At 42.8% G+C, this 27,257-nt stretch overlaps 1 long non-coding RNA gene across 1 annotated transcript; it reads left to right on the plus strand.

Moving 5' to 3' along the window:
* Positions 1-208: 208 nt before the first annotated feature.
* LOC117356690 lies at positions 209-11,101 on the plus strand. Its single transcript, XR_004538693.1, has 4 exons — positions 209-345; positions 2,257-2,422; positions 9,546-9,704; positions 10,251-11,101. It is a non-coding gene; the product is annotated as an uncharacterized LOC117356690 (long non-coding RNA).
* Positions 11,102-27,257: the final 16,156 nt, after the last annotated feature.

A 27,257-nucleotide genomic window follows, 5' to 3' on the forward strand; every position in this document is an offset into this window, starting at 1 on the left:
GAGACTCAGCCCAGCTCTGCTAGGTTTGCCCCCAAACCTGTGAGTATTAGGTTTAGGCAAAATGCTCCTATGAGAAAACCTAGCAATTTCCAGAACATCCACAGGGGGAGCCCAAGAGAGCCTCAGAGCAATGCAGGCACACTGGGAGCAGGGCGTGGCTTTCCCCCTGAAAAGCCAGCTGCTTTCTGTTCAGAATTGGAGAGGACAAGGAAGGGAAAAGGTCCTTTCTCCGGTGCTCAGCAGCCCGTCCGCCCAGAGCAACGAAATAGCCTTGAACCCATGGAAGTGGAGATTGTAGCTCCTTGCCAGGAAGCTGAGGCCACACCTCAGGTGGAAGAAATGGAGGTTGGTGAACAGATATTTACAGAACATGAAGCAATGGAAATAGGTATTGCCTGCAAGACTACTAACTAAAAAAACTCTGGGGGTGTGTTTTTTTTTAAGTTTTCCAAACTAGCCATTGCTTTGAAGTGAACTGTTTTTCTATGCTGTTTTGTATTGACAGTTACCAGGGCTTGTGTTACAGCCTGCAGCCTAGTGAGAAAGAAGGTTTTTTTTTTTGGTTTTTCCTTTTTGCTCAAAGCTCTAATGAGGCCCAATGCAAGGCCCCAGATGGGGGCAGGACCCTGTGGCTGGAAGGTTATAAAGGACTGTTGCTTTCACAGTTTGTTCTACTGAAGAAATGTTTTGTTTTGTTTTTTTGAACTGCATGGTTTTTGTTTGAGCACAGTAAAGCCCAGGAACTGAGAACTGTACTAATGGGGAGAAGTTTGTCAACACCTCGGGTGGGAATATTTGAATATTATTGAAGACAAACTTGGCAGTTCTCCCGCCCCCAGCTCAGGAGCAGAGCTGAGGGCTTCCTGAACATTTACTTTTTGCTTTGGTGTTTTGTGGAAGTGATGCACTGTGATAGTTGGACTTAACTCTCTTTTGAGAAGGGCCCAGTTTTAGGGCCAGAACAAGGCCTAGCTTCAGAAAGCTGTCCCAAACTTGCTAAAGTATATCCTGATTTTCTGACCAGGATTTTTGCTTTGAGTTTTTCCTTTTTGTTTCTTGTTTGCCACTCTGATTTTGTCTTATTTGATATTTTGCCTGTGGGGACTGTCTCATTATCGAGTAGCATGCCAGCGCAGTTTTCCTGTGGTCCACTCAGGGCGCGATCCGCCTAGTCCAAGGCCCGGTGGCCACAATGCATATGTGTGTACTTACCCATGAAAATGTCAGTGAGGCTCCTACAGTGTACGTGACTTACCTAGTATGCAAACACAAGGGCTGCCTATTCATGGGTGGGGATCCTACTTACATGCTTTATGTTATACATGTCCTTTCAGCATTTATGCAGCTGAAATTACACCTGGCCTATGGGTGATATAACTATGAGCGTGCCGCTACTGGATTAAGCTGGTATTTAACCCAGATGCCGTTACATAAGAGGCCCCTATTGCACATTCTTTGGACACCAAAAATGGAGGCAACAAGTTGTAGATGTCCCCATCCCTCATTTATGTTTGCTGTGAGGTGGTGCTAAATAACAGAGAAATATTTTGACTAGCTTTGTACTTATTGCTCCAAAGAGCTGAGAAACGACACTGATGATATCGACTGGTGTGCTGAAAGGTAATGTGACACCCTTGATTGATGACTTAATTCCATAAAGTTGTGGAAGGAGGTGGGGGAACAGATTTGGATTTAATTCAAACCTTTTTTCAGGAACAGCTCGAGGTGAGTTACTTTATATATTCAAATATAAACCGAGATTTTTAGTTCAAAAAAGAGGGCCAAAAAGGGGGGGTCTCGGTTTATATTTGAGTCTCTCATCTCTCCACACCACCCAATGACCGGCATTTATTCTTCAACCTCATCCTGCCCTCCTCAGAACTGCGTCGGGAGGCCATCTGCGTGTGCACAGATGCAACGTGGTGACATCACACACATGTGTGCATGCATGTGGCATCATTGTATCCCATCTGTGCATGCGCAGATGTCCTCCTGATGCAGTTTCGAGCACGAGAAGAGGTTTGGGAGAGTGGGGCTGGGGCAGAATGAGGTGTGATTTGGGTGAATAGGACGGGGCTGTGTAGAACTGGGCGGGCCTAGGGATGGGGTTATGGGTCTGGATTTTACGATCGTAAAAATCTGGTAACCCTACACATGTGTGAACAGCTGCACATGCACTGGAGCTCTGGTGGCCCAGACTTCAAATTGGCCATTTTATTCCCCCGACATTCCTCTTGGCTGCATTCTCTCCCACAGCAGCGAGGCAGCTTTTACCTTCCATGATCAGGACCCAACAAGCCCTGAAGAGTCCCCTGTCCATAAAGAGTTCCAACGAAGACCTCACAAGCTGATTTCGACTGGGAACATCCCGGCTCAACCCAGTATCAGTTCTACTGTCCAGCAACCCCAAACCTGGCTCCAGGTAAATTTTTAAATCTTTAAACCATGGGTTATTTAAACCATAGGTTACATGGCTCATGCCATCAGACGCACATGTAGATCTCACTTGTTTTCCTTTCCTGCATTGAAAGGCTGTCTTTACAAGAGATTTCTGGATAGGCCCCTTTTATTTCAAGCTTGTAAAATGAATGATTGGTTAAGTGAAACTATTTTGAAAGCTTTTTCGTACCAAAATTTCAGAAGATTAGTAATGACCTATCTTTTTAATAAATTTGTAACTCTATAATTACGTCTCTGCAGGGCTGTGGAGTCGGTAGATAAATGTTCCGATTCCGACTCCTCAGTTTTTTGTACTTCAGACTCCGACTCCGACTCCAGGTACCCGAAATTTCCCTCCGACTCCTCGACTCCGACTCCACAGCACTGGTTAATTTTCAGATCGTTAAAATGGAATGTCAAGTTGAGAGAAATGAGCATTTTCGACACCACCTTCTTTTTGCTTTTAATCAAGGTTCTAAGGCTGCAGAAGCTGCTCGCAACATTTGTGCTGTGTATATAATGGATGCTATAGCTGAAAGAATCGCTCGTGATTGGTATGCCAAGTTCAAAAATAGAGTCGGTAGATAAATGTTCCGACTCCGACTCCTCAGTTTTTTGTACTACTGACTCCGACTCTGACTCCAGGTACCCGAAATTTCCTCCGACTCCGACTCCTCGACTCCGACTCCACAGCCCTGCATCTCTGTATCTCCCTTGCTGTTTGTAACATCACTGCTTGTCAGTTGTCTCTTTATTGTGAACTGCTTAGAACTGTTATGGTATTGTGGTATACAAAAATAAAGTTATTATTATTATTATACAACTAGTCTTATAGCCCGTTACATTAACGGGTGCTAGAATATATGTGTGTGTGTCTCTCTTTATTTCTTTCTCTCTCTCTCCTTAGCCGCTTTCTTTCTTTCTTTTTCCTTGGCTGTCCATCACCACCCCTTGCCTGCTCCCCCTATCCATTCTCCCTTCCTTTTACCTCCCCTGTGTCCATCACCACTCCTTCACAACTCTCCTTATGCAGCAGCAGCCCTTCTCCCTTTGTTTTACCTCCCCCCTGTCCAGCAGCAACTCTTTCCTTCTCCCCCTGTCCAACATTAGGCCTCCGTTCCTTTTTCTTCACCCCCCTGTCCATCAGCACCTCTTTCCTTCTCCCCCTGTCCAGCAGTAGGCGTCCCTTCCTTTTTATCCCCCCCTCCTCCTTCTTATCCCTATGATACACTTACCTTGCTCTGCCCCTGATCAGAGGTTCCCGACAGCCGCCCAGTTGCACCCATTGGAAAAGTTCCCTCTGCGGCATCCCGCACCCCTCCTGACGCGACTCCCGCTGTCTTTCTTTCTGTCTATCTCTGTCCCTGGCCCCCTTTGTCTGTCTGTCTTTCTGTGTATCTCCCTACCCCTGTGTCTTTCTTCTTTTCTTTCTGTCTCCCTTCCTCCCTCTGTCTGTCTGTCCAAAGCAGCATTCCCTCCCTCTCCATTTCCCTCCCCCCCACACCAGTTCCCTGTGTACCTGCCCCTGTGTATTTCTTCTTTTCTTTCTGTCTCCCTTCCTCCCTCTGTCTGTCTGTCCAAAGCAGCATTCCCTCCCCCTTCCATTTCTCTCCTCCCACACCAGTTCTCTGTGCAGCAGCATTAGCGTTTCCTCTATCCCCCTTTCCCTTCTCGCAGTCGCGACTACAAACGGTCCCGAGTCCTTTGCCGCCCCCCCTTCCCTTCTCTTCCTGCGGGCCCGACTGACGATTTAAGCAGCGTGTGCAGCAGTCTTCACATGCTGCTTCAGGTCCTTCTACTGCCCTGATTTACTCTGGCACGTCCGGAGCAAATCAGGGCAGTAGAAGGGCCCGAAGCAGCGTGTCAAGACTGCTGCACACGCTGCTTAAATTGCCAGTCGGGCCCTCGTGAAGGGAAGGGGGGGTGGCAAATGACTTGGGTCCCGGGCAGCGAAAAGTTGCTGGGCTCCTTGGTGGGGGCGCTGAGCGGCCGTGATCCCTCTCCTCCCAGACCCCCCTCCCCCTGCTGGAGGAACGGAGATCGGCGGCTACAGCCGCTGGCTTCGGCGTCTTCTATCCAATGCGGCCAACCCTAGCGGAAATAGGAAGAGAGGGCGGGCCGCAATGAACAGAAGACGGCAAAGCCAGCGTTAGCGCGGTGCAGCGCTTTTCTCTCCATTTAAAGGCGGGTGAGCCGGCGAAAAGGAGGAGGTGGTGGTTTTGGCGGTGAGTGAGGGCGGGATGGGGGAGTCGCCGGTTGTGCTGTGCTTTCCCGATCTGGCCGCTGCATATGCACTGTGACCACGGACCAGATCAGGGATCATAGATCACGCAGGTCTGAGTGCGCATGCGCGGCTAGCGTTTTATTATATAGGATGGTGTTATATGTGCATATTTCTGTGGAGTGCCGCAGGGTTTGGTGCTTGGACCCATGCTCTTCAACATATTTATAAACGACCTGGAAATTGCAATGACCAGCGAGGTGATTAAATTTGCAGACGATACGAAGTTATTCAGAGTAGTGAAGACACAGAAGGATTGCAAAGACCTGTAATGTGACATAAACACGCTTGAGAAATGGGCTGCAACATGGCAAATGAGGTTTAACGTGGATAAGTGTAAGATGATGCATGTCAGTAACAAGAATCTTATACATGAATACAGGATACTCAGAGAGACCACCCAGGAAAAAAAGTTGGGAGTACTGGTTGACAAGTCGATGAAGCCGTCCACGCAATGTGCGGTGATGGCAAAAAGGGCGAACAGACTGCTAGGAATGATTAAGAAGGGAATCACGAACAGATCGGAAAAGGTTATCATGCTGCTGTACCGGGCCATGGTACGCCCCCACCTGGAATTCTGCATCCAGCTGTACTTAAAGAAGGACATGGTACTACTCGAAAGGGTCCAGAGAAGAGCGACTAAAATGGTTAAGGGGCTGGAGGAGTTGCTGCACAGTGAGAGATTAGAGAAACTGGGCCTCTTCTCCCTTCAAAAGAGGAGACTGAAAGGGGACATAATTGAAACATTAAACATTTGCATGCACTGCCTCCTTGAAATGCAAATCTACCTCATGCATATTTATTGTGGATATCCTGAAAACCTGACCTGGCTCTGGCTCTCGAGGACTGGAATTGCCTACCCCTGATCTATCTCATAGTGATATCCTTGAGTAAATAATGAAACATCAAAATATTTTGACAGAATTTTGTAGGGTATTTTAAAAAATTGATCAATGTTCTCCAGAAAATAAGGAAACACTGTACTTCCTTCAACCTAATCAGTGATAGCCTTGGCAATTGTAAATGTGTTATGACTTACCTGAGAAATGAGAATAATTTCAAAGAACACCACAGCTCCTTCTTCTGTGAAGACATTCACTACAGTCTCAATACTTGATCATAACTGTCTTCTGAATTCCTACCAGAGAACAGGTTTAACCTTAGATCTATCATGGAAATTATGCAATTCATTATAGAAAGACCTGCTATTAGCAGGAGGAAATTGTCAACAAGTCAGTACGTAAAAACCATTCACATCTTTCATGTCTATTTTGCAAGCTTTGGTATCAATGAAGATGACATTTAATTTTTCCAGTGTTCCTTTTCAGGCAGGGTCATAGTTATCAAATTATCTTCTGTAGAACAAATATAAAGTTCCTGGTGACTTAATTTAGGTTATGTGTTTGCACAGTTGTATCAATCATAAACAGTACAAATGCCTAGTTAACCTATTGCTTGATATAAATTCTCCACTGGGGCTAATTTTATAAAAAGGCATCTGTATGAAATGGTTAGAAAGGTGCATGTTCTGTGCCTATTTTATAAGGACATATAGATTCATATGTGCCTTTATAAAAAGGTTTATACAATGACCTCCAGCAGTGCATAAATTCTCTCACTCAAAATTCACCTGCACTGAAATGGAAGAGAAATCCTAGAAGAAATACGGTACTTAATAAAATATTATTCATCAGCTAGAGTTGGGAGAACCACTGATCATGCCTGAAAATAAGCTAGTGGGAAACAGATTTACTTTTTGTGATTTGCTGAGTACTTGCGACCTGGACTGACCACAATCAATGACAGGATGCTGGTTTTGATAGTACCTTAGCAGGGCTTTTCTTAATGGGAATAATTTTATAAAACATTTTTCAACTAAAACCTCGAGGGAGCCAACAGCCACTCTGGAGTGCGTGGTTTGGCATAAGGTTTCTTTGAAGGGTGCTTTCAAAAAAAGGAAGTTAGGGAATCCTGATAGAGAGGCTGCACCAGAAGCAGTGCTAGAGAAGCTCCTAGATGAAACAAATGACAGCTTCACGGAGCAGCTGGTTCAGAAACTGACAGGATAATGAACTACAGTGATACCTTGGAATCCAAACTTAATCTGTTCCAGAACCCCGTTTGAGTTCCAAAGCTTTCGAATTCCAAGACAATTTTTCCCATTGAAAAAAATAGAAACTGGATTAATCCGTTCCTGGGTCCCACAAACTCAAATTTTAACAGAAAATGCACTGGATTTTAAGGTACAATATTAACAAATATTCCAAAGCAGCATTCAGATTCTGGGGCACAAACACACACACATACAATGTGCAGGGTGTTCGGATTCTAAAGCGGAGTTCGGATTCTGGGACAAGATTTGCTTGAATTTTTAGTTCGGATTCCAAGTTGTTTGAGTACTGGGGCTTTCGGATTCCAAGGTATGGCTATATTTTAGATCTAGTCCTTAGTGGAATGCAGGACTTAAGGCTCCTTTTACAAAGGTGCGCTAGCATTTTTAGCGCACGCACCGGATTAGCGCTTACTACCCGAAAAACTACCACCTGCTCAAGAGGAGGCGGTAGCGGCTAGCGAGCGCTATTCCGTATGTTAAGGCCCTAACACACCTTTGTAAAAGGAGCCTTTAGTGTGAGAGGCAATGGTGTTGGGTCTGTTTGGTCCTAGTGATGATAATAGGATCAAATTAGAGATATCTGCTGCATTAACATGCAACTTTCAAAAGGGCAACTTACATTACATTAGTGTCTTTTATTCCGCCAATACCTTTCGGTTTTAGGCGGATTACAAAAGAATTGGTCTGGGCATACCCAGTGAGATTACAAGATAGACAATTAAAGAAGCATTAGGGTCCAGGGATATATTGAGAAGGTTAGTTTGACTTGACAAATTTCCTGAATAACTTGGGTTTTAATTCTCTCCTGAAGGTTTTGTAGTTGGACGTTGTGATCAGCAGGTTGGAGATGTGGTGGTCTAGTATCGCTGCTTGGTTGATAAACAAGAAAAACGGTTAAAAACCAAAGGAGCCCTTTTTACTAAAATGTGTTAAAAATGGGCTTAGTGCATTCTAAGATGGGACTTTCCTGTGCACTAAGCCAGTCATAGTAAAATAAGGCCATTTCATTTTTTAATTTGAAGGTCATGCACTAATCTTGTCGTTAGCACATGGCAACATGGCAAATAATTAACAGGAAATACTAAATGCCCCTGTGCTAAAGCTACATTAGGTAGTGTGTGCTAATTATAGCATGCTGCCTGCATAAGGCTTCCATACCTATTTCCCACCAATGGCACGCCTCCTCTGAAAACATATTTTTGAAAAATAAATAATGCACACTTATCCTTGGATTCCACATATAGGGCCGGATTCTGCAAATGGCACCGTTATCAGCGGCCACCTACAAAAGTGGTGCCATTCGCGTGTCAGTCATTTTTTTTTTTTTTTTCGCCAGATGCAGGCTGCAAATGGTGCCGTTTTTTTCCACAGCGTGATTGGATATGTTTTCTTTTTGAATCATTATTGTGAGGTTGAAATGATCACCAGATGTGAATCATTTGATTCTTACACAGATTTGTGAGACTCCTGAGGCAGGCCATTTGGGCCGAAACATGGACATGTCGAGTCATTGTGTGTTGAATTGAAGAAATAAAGAGTGTTTGTGAAACAGCTTGAGTTCACCAGTCTCTTTTGGACTTTTCCAGTCCTTCGCGTCTGCGAGTCATGTTATGAGGCCATCTGCAGAATTGTAGACCTATCAAAAGTAGGCACCAGAAATATAGGTCAGGGTTTTACAGGCCTACATTTATGGTGCCTACCTGTGATGAGAATCGCATCTGTAGAGGTGCCTACTGGAGCCTATGTCCACTTCTGGCGCAAAACCACGCCTTACTCTAGATATAGGTGCCGGTAGGCACCTATATAACAGGGCGTTGGATGGTATTCTTAAGTTGTAGTAAAGAAACCTGGGGTTTTTTTTTGGTTTGAATGTTGATTCTTCATACGTGCCTGCAGGTGCTTTCTTTTTTTAAAATGAATTTTTAACTGGTTTTAAACAACACGGTCAATAACTGCACCATTTATCACCAATTAAACCAATTAAGTTAGATGGCGATAGGGCGCCTACTGCAGCCTAACTTACGGCACGGTTTTGAGAATCAGGCCCATAGTACCCATAATTGTGTGTCCAACGTTGGACACTCTTCTGAGATGCCTGTGCAAATAAATTGGATAATGAGCCATGAATAATTTGTGCTAGCAATCATTAGTGGTGCTAATTGGCATTGATGTGAATATTAATGCTTAGTCATTATTGAAAAATTCTGAAAATTGACCATTTTTCCCCAGCAATAAAAATGGTCACACATTCATATCTACCACCTTGTAGCAACTGGGGGAAAAACAAAAGCAGTCCCCACAAACACCAGCAGTGGGTCTCAAGATGCCACCCAAATTAGCAAACAGCAGACCTGGCTAGGCAATTACATCAACAGAGCTAGGTTAACCTACGGTGCATTTCGGAAAGAAATTAAGACAGCACTGTTCAATAGATTTATCTCCTAATCAGTTACCATTTCTAAAACGATTAACACCATGCTGATAACTTGAGAAATATTTGTATTTTTACTAATTGTATTCTGTAATTCGCTGACTGTACTGAGATATCTTCGCTATTTGTATTCTGTAATTCGCTGATTGTCCAGCTCTCTTCACTGTAAACTGCTTAGAAGTCGTAAGATTGTGGTGGTATAGAAAAAATAAAGTTATTATTATTATTATCCTTACATTGTTGCACGTCAGCCCTAACCCCTTTGTGTATCTGTTAAACAGGAGAGTGATGAAAGACAGCACAGTGGCCACAGAGGGCCCTCTCATCATCCCTGGCCCCTCCAACAGATATCCACTCATACTCCATTACCCACACTCGTTGGAGAGACCACTATTAGCATCACAGACCAGGATGCTGCTGTGGGAGACATGCCCCAAGAGGTACGTACAAACCCAGGGCCCATTAAATGTCTTCAGCACAGGGCCTCCCAAAACCCACCCACCCCTCTACCTCAATACCCTGGACCCCCCTACACTTTCCCTCCCCCTGCCCCCCATCAGTTAGGGCATGTTCAGCCACCCCCACCATTCTGCTCCCAAAAGCTAGCATGAGTCCTCCACAAATACATGTCCCCAAACCTAACAATCCCACCCTCAAATCCCAACTACACAGTTCTCCAGGGTTCCCTGTTTTACTGCTTGGCATCTAGCTAGGTACTTGGGACCTGGGTTGGCTACTGTTGGAAACAGGAAATGGGGCTTGATGGACTTACGGTCTGTCCCAGATGGCAAATCTTATGTGCTTATGTCATTTCATTGGTGCCACCCCTCAGATCTGTATCCCTGATCCCAAAACAAGACTACACACCTGTTCCCATCCCTGCCTCCCAACCCTCAGCTGCACCATGATATAACTCATGTATCAAATTATGAACACAATTGTAAACCTTTCCCACACATTTAGATTAGATTAGATTAGACATACAGGCTAATTTGAGGAGCAACAGGTAACCCAAGTGCAGTCTGCAATATCCCAATAACCCCAGGAGCAGCCTACTACACCTCATTCACTCCAGGAGCAACCCACCACCCCAGAGGAGGGCCAGAGGCAGGGCAGGAGCCCAAGAGAATAGCTGAAGTTAGACCCTAGAGCTTGAATGGTGCCACTCCAAGGGCAAAGTACGAACAATGAGCAGGAAGAGGACACCTGGAATGACATGTGTGCCCTGGAGGGTGATAAAGGGAATGAGGAAGGCCATTTTCCCCCCTCCTCCACCCAATGTTGGTCCACATACCAGCTGCTGTGGCAGCCCCAACAATTGGACCCAGTCATATTGAGCTCCTCCTGTAGCTCCTGCAACAAGTCTCCCTCGTGTATACAGACTTGCTTCAGAAACTCGGTACACAGAGACAGATCATGCTACAAATGATGGGCCTGCTAAAGAGGCTGCTTGAGCAGCGCTGGCCCCCATACCGAGGGCCATGGACAGAGGAGTGGCCATATTGGGAAAGCCCATCCTTCCAGCCAAGTATCCTGTTCTGCAGCTACGATAACTGCTGTCACCACAGTACCTAGCAATGAATGCCAGAGTCAATGTACATGTTGACGTGCTGTTAAATTGGGGATCTCAGGGTAAATATACTTGTATCAGTGTTTTGCATAACAATGTATGTGTCTCCACTTTATAACAAATGTCTGCACATCATGAGATGCAAGGCTGATGGATGGAGGTCTAGTCCCCTCTCAGGAAGAACCACGCTCCCATCTCCAAACCTGTCACTGCTCCCCCAGCCTGTCTTACAGGAATAGGAGAAGAATGTGTAAGTGAACTGTGCAGTTGACAGTATTCACTGATCTGGACCTGGGACTACAGAGCAGGTCATTGAAACAGCAGTGTGGCCAGGGCTGAAGACTATACCACACACCTATTTGAGCAGTGTACTCTGCAGCCTTTAGGCCAAATCAGGCCACGAGGCAATTCCCATGCAGGCTACAGAGTCTGAGGGATAGGTGAGGGTAATGGGGCTACATAGTGTAAAACAGCAGCTGTGCAGCTTAGCTGGCCTTCTGCACCCCCAGACTGGAACCTGCAGCCATGGTCCACACATGAGTCTCGCTGGCCACATAGGCAAGGTAGCATGTTGGCTTATTGGCTCCTAGATGGGGGCCCATATCCCCAGTTGATGCCCACCTATCTCCCATGGATGCGTATCCTTGCTTGACCTTCACAGCTTTGCATCAAAAAAGCTGGTCCAGCTCTCCTCCCAACATACACTCAGCAGCCCCATCTTCTGGTCACACACACCACAGAGGGAGAAATGGTCAACGTAAAGGGTTGTTGTTTCGCACTATCAACCTGTGAGGGGCAATCCCTCCAGATCTGGAAATGGAGTGCATAGACAAGAGTTTGCTCTCTGTTCAGCATGCATCCTATGCCCCAACCTACATGGCTGTGGCCTTAGAAGATGCAAAAACAGCTGCCTCCCAGAGATATGTTACAATGAAGGACATGTGACATAAGGGACATGTGAATGAATGTTTATTAATCCCAACTTGGCAAAGTCATGGTGAGAAATACAGGATGACAATAACAGAGAAGTGATTCTCATATGACATCAGGCTGAAAATGTCAGAAAATCCATAGCTTTCAAACAATACATACAGATGATAAAACTGTGACATTATATCAGGTGTCAAAGGTGATGCTAACTGATTTCACTTTCAAGTATGACAGATATGAACGATGTAATATCATGTGTAACAGGGTATGCTAACAGATAGATCTCTAAAGAATACACATGCACAAATGAAGGGGGGCAATGCAGGAAATGGGAGAGGATGGATACAAATGGGGGATATATAAATGAGGAGAGCAGGGAACAACTACAGATATGTCAGCTATCCCACCATAGTAAACTGTTAGACACAGACCAGCAGGTATGCCTAGCTAGTGGAGAGACTATAATTTACTCATTATTCAGGGGGACAGAGCAGAGGAGAATGGAGTGGGCAGCAGCCAGGATGCCCCTGCAGAATGGGGAATGAGTGGGTGAGAGAAAAGTAGCAGGTAGGAGGGGTGGGAAAATGGGATGGCAGAGGTCTGGCAGATATGGATGTGGGATGCAGAGGAGCAGGTCTAGTTAGGTGAAGGATCAGCCAATAACTTAGCCAGAAGTTTTCTATCTACATTAATCAAAGAAATAGGCCTGTAATTTGGCTTCGGTAAAACAATAGTTAAAGATTGTGCCATAGTACCCGAAATACAACCTGTATTTAGTTGAGCCTGATATAAATTTAAAAGATGAAGTAATAATATAATTTGGAATGATTTGTAAAACTCCACAGTGAACCCATCACCACCTGGAGCGGATCCAACTCTAAGAGCTCCTTTTACAATGGTGCACTAGCGTTTTTAGCGCACACTGCATTGCTGTGCACGCTAACCCCACGCTATGCGCCAAGAACTTATGCCAGCTCAATGCTGGTGTTAGCGTCTAGTGCGCGCGTGCTAAAACCGCTAGCGCAACTTAGTAAAAGGAGCCCTAAGGGACTTCAATGCTGTCTGAAGTTCTTTCAATGATATAGGCACCTCAAGATCTCCCTTTATATGCTCGGGGATTTTTGGCCCCTTTATTAACTTTAAAAACTCTAAACCCTCAAGTTCTTTATTTGAATAAAGCTCAGAATATAAAGCTTTGAGCATAGTTTTGAATTCTTTTTAAAGTTTTTTTAAATCTTTTCTTTCTTTCATTTTTCTCTTCTTGCTCTTGGGTACTCACCAGGGTGTAGTTGTGGGGGGGGGGAGTGTAGTAAGTATGTATGTGGTATGGCTGTGGGAATGCTTGGTTTCATTGCAGGGGGTTGGATTCTACGGGGAGGATCCATTGGTGGGGGGGGGGGTGGGTGGCTGGGTTTCTTTCATGGGGGGAGAATGGGGGTAGTCTTCGCTAGTTTATTGTCGGGGAGTATCAGAGTACAGCTCGCTGACGAGTGTGCCTGCTGGTTTTCTTCTATCTGGAGGGTTGGGGTTGAGGTTCGTTTTGGGGGATATTTCCTACTTTTGGATCTTGGGGGGGACGAGCATTGTTCTGGACCAGTTCCGCCTTGTTGTGTTTGTTGGGGGAGGTCTCTTTGTTTTTTTTGGGGGGGAGTGGTGTTGCAGGATGTGGGGGGGGGGGCACTTACCATTTGAAAATTCTTGATGACTGCCTCTTGGTTGTATATTATTCCTTGCTTGTTATCGTCGTATGTATTCCTGCAGAGTGGTTTTGAATTTGTTTGGTTTTGTTCGTGATTTGTCATCAATAAAAATTATTTGACCTAAAATATTTCCAATTTGAGAATGAGTTTCACCCTTCTCATCTTTTAAAGCAGCAATCTTTACTTTTCTTTTTTTAGCTTTGAGATAATTAGCACAAAACAAGAATGGATAGAAACCTCAAAATGGTGAATGACAAATGTACATAAACAGGTTTCCCACACAACTATAGTTAACTAAACAAGAGGAAAAGACCTCAGATGCCTGCGCCACGTAGAATATAAATTCACAAAGTGGTCAAAAGCAGGACAGGATCTCTATCGTAGGTCAAAAAACCTCTTGTGGTAATTTTCTCATCCTGTTCAAGGAAAAAGCCTCTCATTATAAAACAGCCATACAACAAACCAAGAAAGAATACTATTCTAAACTTATCTCCTCCACCCGTAATTCTTCAGCTCTCTTCAATCTAGTTCAATCTCTCTCAAAATACTCTATAAAAAAAAATCCACTCCCTCAACTACACAACCATCTGCCAATGAGCTGGCACTATTCTTTGATACAAAAATCAAAGATATTAGATCATATCTAGGACCTTCTTCTGCCTCTCTTTCCCACTCTCCCGATGAATCTTCCCATCTCTCATTCAGCACCTGTTCAAATTTCAAAATGCCCTTTCTAGCTAATCTTCTCCTTATCTTACAATCCTTAAATACCTCCAACAATTTTATGGAGAGTATTCCCCCTCCACTCCTTAAAAAATTATTTTCCTTTTTCGGTCCATTCATCTGGGAAATGGTTTCTAAGTCTCTTTCTGACCACCTAGTACCCACTGCTTGGAAAACAGCACTCGTTATTCCAAAATTGAAACAGCACAACTTAGACCCTTCTCAGCCAGCAAATTACTGCCCTATCACTAACCTACCCTTAATCTCTAAAATAACGGAAAAAATCATTCACACTCAATTTACAGAATTTATCGAAAACACCCATGCCCTTCATCCATGTCAAACAGGTTTTCGTTCTTCACATTCCACTGAACTGTCACTGCTAGGCCTTACCTCACCTATTCATTACTATCATGATCACCAAAAATCTGTTCTTCTTATTTCCCTTGACCTGTCCGGAGCCTTCGACACTATTGACCACTCTCTTCTTATTAATCGACTTAAAGACTGCGGTATTACAGGCCCGGCTCTTCTATGGTTCATTTCACACTTTAATGAACGTAGCTTTAAAGTTCAGGTAAAGAATGAAACTTCTCAATCTATATCACCAACCTATGGTGTTCCGCAAGGATCTATTCTATCTCCACTACTTTTCAACATCTTTTTGTCTCCTCTTCTTACGCTAGCACAATCTATTGGACTTTGAGGTCAACATACCAAAAACTTTTACGAATTCCTTCCGTAAAAGAGTTCTATTATACCCGAAAAATAAATTTTACAGTAATAATAATAACTTTATTCTTATATACCGCCAACAATCTTGCGACTTCTAGGCGGTTTACAATAAAAGAAACTGTAGATACAATCAAGAGAAACTGTAAATACAATCAAAGAAACTGTAAATACAATCAAGAGAAACTTTACGTACAGCGAATTAGATACAATCAAGAGAAACTGTAAATACAATCAAAGAAACTGTAAATACAATCAAGAGAAACTTTACGTACAGCGAATTAAAGAGTATATCAGTGTGTATCTCGTACAATGAATTAGAGAGTATAGCAGTGTACATCTGATAACATTAATAGTGTTAACGTCAGTTTGTGTGTTGCAAGGCCAGGAAGTGCCAAGTTGTTTACACAGAAGTAGAAATATTCCTTAAGTTCATAGAGTGTTCATATTTAATGAATAGGGGTTGGGGTTAACAGTTTGCACGTTCAGGTATGTGGTGATGTTAAGAGGGGGGTTGATGTTCCGGTTTGTTACCTAGGTATTTCAAGAATAGGTAAGTTTTTAGGTGTTTCCTGAATTCTTCATAGTTGTTTGTGTGTGCAATTAGTTTTTCTAGGTCTTTACCCCATATGGCTGCTTGATATGATAGCAGTTGTTGATGGTGTCTCTTATATTTGTACCCTCTAGCCGGTGGGGAGACAAATTTCATGTGTGTTTTTCTTTCATGTCTGTTAGTTGGGAATGAGAAGAGGTCTGTAATGTATTTTGGGGCTAGACCATTTAATACTTTGAAGCAGAGACATCCTAGCTTGAACTTCGTGCGCGCCTCCATCGGCAGCCAGTGCAGGAGTCGGTAGGAAGGGGTTATGTGATCGGACTTCTTCAGCCCGAAAATCATCCTGACTGCTGCATTTTGTATCAATTGTAGTCTTTGCATTTGCTTCTGGGGGATTGTCAGATGGGTGATGTTGCAATAGTCCAGGTGGTTTAGTATTAGGGATTGTACTAGAATTCTGAAAGCTGAAGTGTGGAAGTACGCCTTAATGGACTTAAGTTTCCAGAGAGTGAAAAACCCTCTTTTGATTAAGGAGTCTATGTGGTCTTTCATGGTTAGTCCTTGGTCTAGTATTACTCCTAGAATCTTCATCGTTGGTTGAATGGGGTAGTTTAGATTGTTAATGTGTAATGATATTGTCGTATTCTGTGCGTGTGGCGAGGCTATGAAGAATTTAGTTTTTTCTGAATTGAGCTTCAGTTTGAAATCTGTGGTCCATTGATCCATCGTGTTTAGCGGTTCAGTTGCTGTGGGGGTGATTTCGGAGGGGGATGCTGTAAACGGGATTATGATTGTGAAGTCGTCTGCATAACTGAATACTTTTATGCCTCGCTGGGTTAGCTTCGTTCCTAGTGAAGCTATATAGACGTTGAAGAGTAGTGGGGATAGTGGGGACCCCTGTGGAACGCCTGATGGGTTTCTCCATGTTTTAGAGAGATTGTAGTTGAAGCGAACTTGATAGGTGCGGGTCGTAAGGAAACCTCGGAACCAGTCCAGCACTTCGCCTCCGATGCCGATTGAGTCTAAACATTGTAGTAGTTTTTTGTGATCTACCAAATCGAAGGCTGAGCTCATGTCGAATTGCATCACTAAGGCTTTGTGGCCCTTACTAAATAAGTTTCGTAGGTATTCTAAGATTGCTGCTATCACCGTCTCAGTACTGAACAGAGGTCTGAAGCCTGACTGGGTTTCATGTAGCAGTGAGAACCGATCTAGGTAGTCCATCAGTTGGGTTTGTACCAAGCCTTCCATTATTTTTACGAAAAATGGGATAGATGCTACTGGTCTATAGTTGGTTGTTGAAGTTAGGGGTAATTTATGATTTTTTGGGATTGGGGTGATTATAATGTGACCGTTTTTTGATAGGAATTTTCCGTTTTTGAAATTGTTGGACATATGAGTCCATAGTGTTATCTTAAAGTCTAAAGGGGCTGCTTTCATTATGTTGGGTGGACAGGGATCTAGGATGCAGTTTGATGTGGTATATTTGTTGTAGAGTTTTATGAAGTTATGCCATTCTAGGTCCTGAAAGGAGTTCCAATACATGTCCACTGGTGTTTCGTTTTCGTGTGTGTTGGCTATTTGCTGTTCATCTGTGTTGTTTGTTGGGCAGTTGTTCCTTAGGTTCACAATTTTTGAGTTAAAGTGTTGTGCTAGATCATCTGCTGATGGAAGTTGCCCCAACGTTATGGAATGCCCTGCCACAACAACTTAGAGAAGAACAACTTTTAGATAAATTCAAGACTAACTTGAAGACTTTCTTATTTCGTGACGCTTTTGCCTGTGCTTAGAGCTTCCTCTTTTTTTCTTTCTTTCTTCTCCTAATTTTTTTCTCTATATTTCCCTCTCTTTCTTTTTTCTCTCCTTCACTCTGCTAGTTCCAATTTATTTAACCAACCGCTTTAAAAAAGCGACCCCACCCAATATGTTTCTCCCCATTCCCACTTTCTCCCTTTCTTCTCCAAAACATGTAACTTTCCCCCTCCTTTCCCTCTTATCCTCACTTTCATGTCAGTCAAGTTATGTTTTTGATGTTCACCCATCTTCTTTTTATATCTATGACTCTTTTCTCTTTTTATAATTTTACTGTGAACCGGCCAGATACCTGTTGATGGTCGGTATATTAAAAGATAATAAACTTGAAACTTGAAACTTGGCTGATTGAAAAAACTATTTGAAATTCAGAGGTCTTACTCTTGATTCAAAAATTTTTTGTATGACATTCAAAGCTTCATTCTGGGGGATGGAAGTGTATAGAGAAACAACGTCAAAAGTAACTAATATGAAAGGAAACTCACTTGAATAAATGTTTGAGAGTTTGTTCAAAAAATCAGCTGTATCTCTAATGTAGGATTTTGTTTTAGACACCTCATGTTTTAAAAATTGATCAAGAAAAATAGAGAGAGGCTCCAAAAGTGAGTCTCTTGAGGACATGATGGGTCTCCCTGGAGGATTCCTGAGATCCTTATGAATCTTTGGTAATGTGTAGAAAGCCGGGGTAGTAGGCCATTGTTTATTCAAAAACCGGTGATCTCTCTGTGTGATGAATCCAGAAACAAGACCTTCGTTAGTTAATTTCAAGATTTCTCTTTGCAGTCTTGTAGTAGGATTAAATTTCAATTTTTCATAGACCTCCTTGTTGTTTAACTGCTGACAGATCTCATTATGATAAAAATTTTTATCAAGAACTACAACAGCGCCCCCTTTATCGGCTTTCTTAATGATTATATGCTCATCATCCTTAAGACTCTGCATAGCCTTTCTTTGTTCAACAGTCAAATTACCTTTCACTTTGTTACCGACCTTATTCCATGCGATTATATTCCTAATGACGCACTGTTTAAAAGCATTTATAATAGGGTCAATAGGACCTGATTGTACCCATACCGAATGGGGACTCACCACAGTGTGATCAAATCTAGCTTCTTTGTCGGCAAAAAATAGACGAATCTGAATATTTCTCAAAAATTTCTCAAGGTCAACTGAAAATTGAAAAAAAATTAAATCAGGAGGACGGTACAAATGAAGGTCCTTTCGAGAGAAGGTCAACTTCATTCTCAGTCAATGTTTTACTAGATATGTTAATCACCACTGACTTTGCTTCGTTTGGGACCTCATGTTCGGTCGTGTTCTTGGTGTCCCTCTTCGTCCTTTTGATCTGCCTCTTCTCTGAGGTTGACCTGACCTTAAAAAAGCCTGATTGGTGCTACCTGTGGATGATGTTGAAGATGAAGTATCTTCAGAACTGCTGACATCTCCACCCCCTTGTGTCTTTTGTGTATTGCCTTTGTACATCCAAGGGTAGATGCATTGATTAACATAGTCATTTTCATCACGTTTAAATTTTCTCATTTTGTTTCTTTTTAAGTTCTCCCTGAATTTATCCATGTTGTCATTAATTTGTTTAAGTTGAATGTCAAATTCTTCAGTGATCTGGATATTTTTGATGCTGCTGATGTCATTGTCCAATTTGATTTTTAAATCGTTAATAGAAGACATACTTTTTTCAATAATCAGTAACATCAAATCAAGGGAGCACTTATTAAGGATCTTATTCCATGTGTCCAATAAATTCTGGATCATCTTTAAATGTCTGTGGTGCTTTATTCATCTGCAGGCCCCTAGGTATTCTTTCTAGCTTGCAATATTCAATTAATATCCCACTGTTGGTTTCCATACTTATCAGAGATTTTAAACTTTTTATAATGTCATCCCATATGTTCGATTGAGCCTGTACTGTCAAATTGAGTAGGAGCCTGTAATAGTTTACCAGCTCGTTCATGAGTGAAACTGAATACTGTTTTCCATTCATTCGTAGCTATTCTAACTCGGTATATAACTACCACAAAACAAGAATGGATAGAAACCTCAAAATGGTGAATGACAAACAGGTTTCCCACACAACTATAAACAGGTTTCCCACACAACTATAGTTAACTAAAGAAGAGGAAAAGACCTCAGATGCCTGCGCCACGTAGAATCTAAATTCACAAAGTGGTCAAAAGCAGGACAGGATCTCTATCATAGGTCAAAAAACCTCTTGAGGCTGATTGAAAAACTATTTGAAACTTGCGCGTTATGCACTTAAATAACAGCATTCAGCTAAATTAAATGCACTTATCTCAACTGTTGATAAGAGCCCGACGGAACCTGTTTCGCCAGGATTCTGGCTTCGTAGGGGGACTTTTTTTGAAAAACTACAAAAAATAGAAAGAAAAAGTGCCAAAGCGTGTATTAATGCAATTTTAAATTCAGTTGTTAAGAGCAAATAAACCGAAATAGTACTCACTGCGTTCAGTTTAACTTTCTAGCATATCAAAAAAATGGCGCCGGTAGCTAGATGAATGCCACACATGCGCATTTATGGGTGACCATGATGACATCACAATAACAGCTGGCCCTACTCAAATCCTGGTGATACGGGTCCCGTCGGGTTCTTATCAACAGTTGAGATAAGTGCATTTAATTTAGCTGATTGCTGTTATTTAAGTGCATAACGCACGAGTTTCAAATAGTTTTTTCAATCAGCCACAAGAGGTTTTTTGACCTATGATAGAGATCCTGTCATACTTTTGACCACTTTGTGAATTTATACTCTATGTGGTGCAGGCATCTGAGGTCTTTTCCTCTTGTTTAGTTAACTAAGGCCCAGATTCTCTAAAAGTGCGTCCCGATTTTAAGCAGCTGTAGGCGTCCTACAGCTATCTAATCAGCCAATCGTGATGCACATTTTTTTTAAAAAAAATGCTCCCCAGGCAGGCCTGAAGGCGCCTCCGGGAGCCTAGGGAGACCCGCAAGATGCCTAAGCTCGTCTAAGGGCCTTAGGCGGGCCTTAGGCTGAACCTAGGCGGCCCTACGCGTCTCCCTAGTAGATGAGAAGCTTAAAAATGTAGGCCAGCAAAATGCTGGTCTACATTGTAAGTAAACGCGGCCGCTATACTTATCGCGGCAAGGGATCTCTCTGCCGCTATAAGTATAGCGGGCCGTGGCCCCTGACCGATCACTGGCAGGAGGGTGCCCAAACCCTCCTGCCCGAAGACGCACCCCCCCGACACTACCGACCACCCCCCCCCGACACTACCGACTGCCCCCCCCCCGACATTACCGATCGCCCCCCGACAATATCGGTCGCTGGCAGGAGGGTGCTCAATCCCTCCTGCCCGAAGACGCACCCCCCCCCAGCGCTAACAACCCCCACTCCACCAAACCTGTTCTTACAGATGGGTCTTGCACGTCGAGCATGCAGGCACGCCTCGTCGAAATGAGGCGGGCCCGCCCCTTCCCGGCCCATCCCGCCGAAGCCTAAGGCCTGATTGGCCCAGGCTCTAGAAGCCTGGACCAATCAGGCCTTAGGCATAGCGGGTCCGCCCATCCCCACTTAATCTAAGGCCTGATTGGCCAATCAGACCTTAGACTTAGTAGGGATGGGCGGACCCGCTATTCCTAAGGCCTGATTGGTCCAGGCTTCTAGAGCCTGGGCCAATCAGATCTTAGGCTTCGGCGGGATGGGCCGGGAAGGGGCGGGCCCGCCTCATTTCGACGAGGCGTGCCTGCTTGCTCGACGTGCAAGACCCATCTGTAAGAACAGGTTTGGTGGAGTGGGGGTTGTTAGCGCCGGGGGGGGTGCATCTTCGGGCAGGAGGGATTGGGCACCCTCCTGCCAGCGACCGATATTGTCGGGGGGGGGATCGGTAATGTTGGGGGGGGCGGTCGGTAGTGTCGGGGGGGGGGGCGGTCGGTAGTGTCGGGGGGGTGCGTCTTCGGGCAGGAGGGTTTGGGCACCCTCCTGCCAGTGATCGGTCAGGGGCCACGGCCCGCTATACTTACAGCGGCAGAGAGATCCCTTGCCGCGATAAGTGTAGCGGGCCGTGTCTAATCTAACCCGATTCTCTAACCCGCGTCTGTAACATGGACGCCGGTTACAGAATCGGGGTTTAGTTTAGGCCGATTCTGAATAGGACGCCTCTCCCGGGCGTCTTATACAGAATCAGGGCCTAGGTGTCTTGCGGGCCTCGCCTTCAATATAGGCGGCCTGTCTGGGGAGCATTTTTTTTTTAAAAACGTGCATCCCGATTGGCTGATTAGACAGCTGTAGGACGCCTACAGCTGCCTAAAATCGGGACGCACTTTTAGAGAATCTGGGCCTAAATGTCCAATCCATCATCCTCTCCAGATTGGACTATTGCAACTCTATCTACTTAAGCCTAACTAAGAAAAACCTCCACAGACTCCAACAGATTCAGAATGCCGCGGCCAAGCTCATCTTCGCTAAAAGTAAATTTGACCATGTCTCCCTGCTCCTGGCCAAGCTCCACTGACTTCCGATAATCGCCAGGGTCCACTATAAATGCGCCTGTTTAACTTTCAAAATCCTATATGGTATCCTCCCTCCCTTTATCCCTCTTTCTTGGAATTCCTCAAACCCTAATACCACCAGATCCTCCCACAAATTAAAACTATCCTTCCCCTCGCTAAAAGGCATTTCCCACACAGGAAAGCTAGGGACCTCCCTTCACTTCAAAACCACTGAGCTCTGGAACAACCTTACCTCCCCTCTTCGGAACTTGAGTTCTCTCCAAGTTTTCCGCAAACATCTGAAAACCTGGCTTTTCTCAAAAAATGTAAGTCTCCCTCCAATTTAGGAATCAAGGAAACTCTTATATCTTGGCATCCCAAGTCCTCTAAATTTTCTTCACACTTCTACCTCTAACCCTCTGTTGTAGTTCCTTCCTATTTCTCCTACTGTAAATCGCGTCGAGCTCTACGAACGTGGAGATGATGCGGTATACAAACCTAAGGATTAGATTAGATTAGATTAGCTTTCCTTTTTACAAATTGCTAACCGCAAGGATCCGTAAGGTTTTGTGATATATAAATGTTATGAAAGCAGTGCATGCACATAGATCTCATGCATATTCATTGGGGAAATCCTGAAAATCCGACTGGATTGCGGCCCTCAAGGAGGGACTTTGAGACCCCTGCATTAGTGGTAAAACATGGCTGAGCTAGAAGAGATGCAGTACAAAGCAACCAGGGCTGTCATTCCCATCTGCTATCAAAACAACAATAAATGCAGCTTTTGTGTGATCCTATTTCTCCACATGAACATCTTAAAGGTTTCTACCTGCTTTTAAATTTGCATACTAATAGATTTTTCTAATGTATCACTGAAGAGCAACTAAGGAATGAAGATTACTACCTGCTATCTACTTTGGGAGAATGAATTATGGGCAATTAAACGCTTTATTAAAATACACTACATATCTTCTAGTTTAAGGACAATTAAAGGAAATGGAGCATGGTGTAACATGAAAAATCGTATAGTGGTGGAATGAGAGCAGATCATTTATACCGAACATTTGCTGATGTAGATGTACTTTTAATTGTATCTTTCCAGAATTTTTTTTTTTAAATTAAGCAGGACAGCTAAGTGGGGAAGTTATTAATGAGGCTATCATTAAGGCAGGTTATTTTACCACAGGTTGTGTTGTTTTAGCACATGGACTCATGACACAGGCACTATAAATGTTGAAAGACTGGAGTCAAAACTTGAGTTTAATATTATCTCAGCATAAATTATTGAATTATGTGCACAAGTTCTTTGATATAAGAGACAATTTGTGTAACTGACTATACTTCCCCCTGATCCAGTCACTGTCTGTGGAGAGTATCAGCAGATTTCAAGTATGATACCCCTTCAAATACATTTTTAGAGAAAAAACATTTAGGTATGTTGGCGGTTTATTTAGGGCTTTTTTTTTTTTTTTTTTTACAAAAGTTTAGTAAAATCTAGGCTTAGCACATTCTTACACAGGATTTTTCTGTGCACTAAGAACAGATTTATTATGGCATAAAAGTTGAGCTTTTTCTTTTTTTGCAGGTCATGCACTAATTTTACTATTAGCACATGGCACCTGCAGAAAAATAACTAGGGAACAATTATTACCTTCTTTTTAGGTGGTGATATATGCTTCTGTGTTAACTCTGCATTATCCAGTAAGCATGTTGTAATCATAATGCACTAGCCCTATAATTCAGGAATGTTCTCTCTCTGCCCATGAAGCATCCCCTCTAAAAATATTTAATATAATAGTTAATGTGTGCTTAACACACAAAATACCTCAAAACACTTTAATATGAGTACATTTTGCCTGTGCTAAAGCCACGTTAAGGGCTTAACACTCTCAAGTAAAAGATCGCCTTAGACCAGGGGTAGGGAACTCTGGTCCTCGAGAGCCGTATTCCAGTCGGGTTTTCAGGATTTCCCCAATGAATATGCATTGAAAGCAGTGCATGCAAATAGATCTCATGCATATTCATTGGGGAAATCCTGAAAACCCGACTGGAATACGGCTCTCGAGGACCGGAGTTCCCTAGCCTTAGACATTAAAGTTGAAAATATGTATCAAATCACCATCACTCTAAGATTTGTGTTTAAGGTGCAATTGGTGATTGGATGTGCCACTTCATTGTTTGTGATATGCATATCAATACATGACATCTCGTCAACATACAAACTTATGCTGGCATATTTGGCTGTTCAGTATTATCAGAGCCATTTTCCATGTGAAAACCTTGCATTATAAAATTAAGCCCACTACACGGAAATGTCTGTATGCAAATGCCAGAAGCCTATGAAACAAGATGAAAGGGTTAGAATATATTGCACTAAATGAAAATATAAATATAATAGGCATCTCTGAGACCTGGTGGAAGGAAGATAACCAATGGGACACTGTCATATCGGGGTACAAACTACATCGCAGTGATAAGGTGGATCGAATCGGTGGAGGTATGGTATTATATGTTAAGTAGGGCCTTGAATCGAATGGACTGAAAATTCTACAGGAGCAGAAACACACCTTAGAATCCCTAAGGATTCCATGTGTAAGGGGGAAAAGGATAGTGATAGAAGCATACTATCGTCTTCCTAACCAGGATGAACAAGCAGATGCTGAAATGCTATAAAAAATTAGGAAGGCTAACAAACTGGGTAACAATAATTATGGGTGATTTCAACTACCCACACAGAAAATTATGTAGATTACTAGTAAGCAAAATAACAAAAATCACAAAAAGAAAACCTCTACTCTCTTCCAGAGAAGTGAAAACACTGTTGCACAACTCTCATGAAGCGGAGAAAAAAAAAAAAAGACCTCAGTGAGTACAATACATTGCTATATTTAACCACATGCTACAAGATATTTATTTATTTTTAGCATTTATATACCACTTACAGCCTAAGTGGTTCACATTCAGATACTTAGACATTTTTCCTATGTGTCATGGTGGGCTCACACTCTAATGTACCTGGGGCAATGGGGGGATTAATTGACTTGCCCAGGCTCACAAGGAGAAGCATGGGATTTGAACCCACAACCTTGGGGTGCTGAGGCTGTAGCTCTAACCACTGTGCCACACACTCCCATCTTAATCTTAGGTCATAAAAAACTCCACTTAGAATCCACATATGCACACAGTTTTTATATCAACTCTGGGGACAAAAGACTCTCATCACTTTTAGATTCCAGGGAAACTTGGCAGTCTTTCAATAACAAAGTCTTTCAGCAAATAACATATAAAGGAACACAGTCTCGATCTATATAAAGTCTTATAACACTTATATTTTGCTGATGCCAGTTGCCTAGCTTTCCTCAAGTAGTTGATGATAACACACAAAACAACAATCAATACTTAGCTGGCGATCAGCTCCTATCAATCCTTGGACTTCAATTACTGTTCCACAATGCTACACTTGTCCCACATCAACTGTTTTTCACCTCCAATAGCTCTGTCCCACACATCGAGTCCCAACAGGAGTACCTCATTATGCTATTGTGTCCTGTAGAGAAATCTTTGAGAGAATCCAAAATACCACAAAAATGGCTTCTTCACAATGATGCCTCCCATACACAACTCCTGCATTTCACTTCATGGCATCATGACTCCACTCCCACACATCTACCTTCAGCCACTTGGAGGTGAATAGGAAACAACAAAGAACTACAAAAATGCCTTCCATTCTGTTGCAAGATTTGAAAGCACTAGAGAATTAACAACAAAAAAAGTGGTGAAGTTTCCATATTCATCTGCTAGCTCTGGGAATAGTGATGATAGCAGAACTGGTGAAATGAAATATCCCAGTTGGGGAGATAGGACGAAAGAGAGGAGGTTGGAGAACATGGACAGAAGCACCAGGAGTTCAGGACAGAGACAGCATTTGAATGCAATAAAGGCACAATCAGACGAGGTAAATTTATCATAAAAATTGACGAATATAGAGGAATATGTGTTATGTAAAGATTTGTATTTTGTTCATGTTCTCATGATGCTTTCCAATTCAGAATGGATTTGGAGATCATTATGAGGAAACTTCAGTTAAAATTATTTTTGGGGGGTATCCAGAGTGAAAAAATGGACTGATTGGTAGTAAAAGAACATTCTAACTGGGCCCCCCCAGGGGTGTTGAATCCTATTCTCTTAGATAGTAACACTTTCACATAAATTAATGCATGATGTCAAATTATGTAAAGCCAGAACAGTACAGGATCAACAACAGGTTAAGTAGAAGGAAAAAGCCTCAGAAACGGGCCCTTCCATCTCCACAAAAGTGATTTATTAAAGGTGGTTGAGCAATCACCTCATCGGCAAAAAACCTTCATCAAAATTGAAAAAGATCTGTGCTGTGTTGTGAAAAACTCAAAAAGATAGATGAAAAACTATTCAACGTATCTTCAGCTGATCTGCTGCCTTGGGGTGTAGCACGACCGATCAGACTTTAAAGTGGGACACTAAACTCCTCAATGGGAATCCAGAAAGCTGACAAAGGAGGGGCAATTGTGTTCCAAAATGTACGTGACTGTAGAAATGAGATTTATCATCAGCTAGGGGATGAGTCTACATATACTATATTGGAAGAGGACCCTTCTGATACCATTTTGAAGATGTTATCAGAATTGGTGTCACAGTAGATGAGACAAGGGTTTTTGAAAAAAGCAGAAGTTCAGTTTTTGAATTACATCAAGCTTAAGATCCAAGTGTTTTACACGTTAGGTGCCATATTTTGGTGTTCAGTCCATCACTTTGCAGACCCCTCCCACATCCCAACAGGGCTTGTTCTAGGCATTTTTGACTTGGACAAAAAGTTGGACGAAAATGTGGTATAAAGATAGACGATTTAGCGACTTGGACGATCAGATTGGCAGGACGTATAGTTAGACGATTTTTGAAACAAAAATATTTTGGACGTATTTTTCGAAAATGTGTCCTAGGCTGTTTTTTTACTTTGGATGATTTGCGACTTAGACGAAAACGGACTTAGACATTCCTTTTCATTATGCCCCTCTTTATATACTAATAATCCACAGAATGAAACACTAGAAGTGATTAAAGAAATGCTAACAACATCTCCTCATCCTCATGTGATGCCATCCGGGTTTTTAGTGTGTCCCACAATTATTTTTTGTTTGGACAATTTGTTTTGCAAAAAAGGGGTGACCACTGGAGCATCTTTTGTTCCTTCTATTGCTAACCTGTTTATGGCAGATTTTGAACATTGTTGGGTTTATGTTTCAGTACTTCAGTGGGCTGTTGGTGGAGGTATATTGATGATGTGTTTCTTATATGGACTAATACAGCTGAAACTCTGTTATCTTTTGTTTCTGAACTTAATTTAATTATGCCACCATTAATTTTGAGGTTTGTGGGACTTTGATCAGCTTTCATTTTGGATGTGCAAATTCAGGATCAGCAAGGCCAATTTGTTAGAACTGTGTACAATAAA

The sequence above is a fragment of the Geotrypetes seraphini genome, chromosome 3, assembly GCF_902459505.1.
Source record: "Geotrypetes seraphini chromosome 3, aGeoSer1.1, whole genome shotgun sequence".
Lineage (NCBI taxonomy): Eukaryota > Metazoa > Chordata > Amphibia > Gymnophiona > Dermophiidae > Geotrypetes > Geotrypetes seraphini.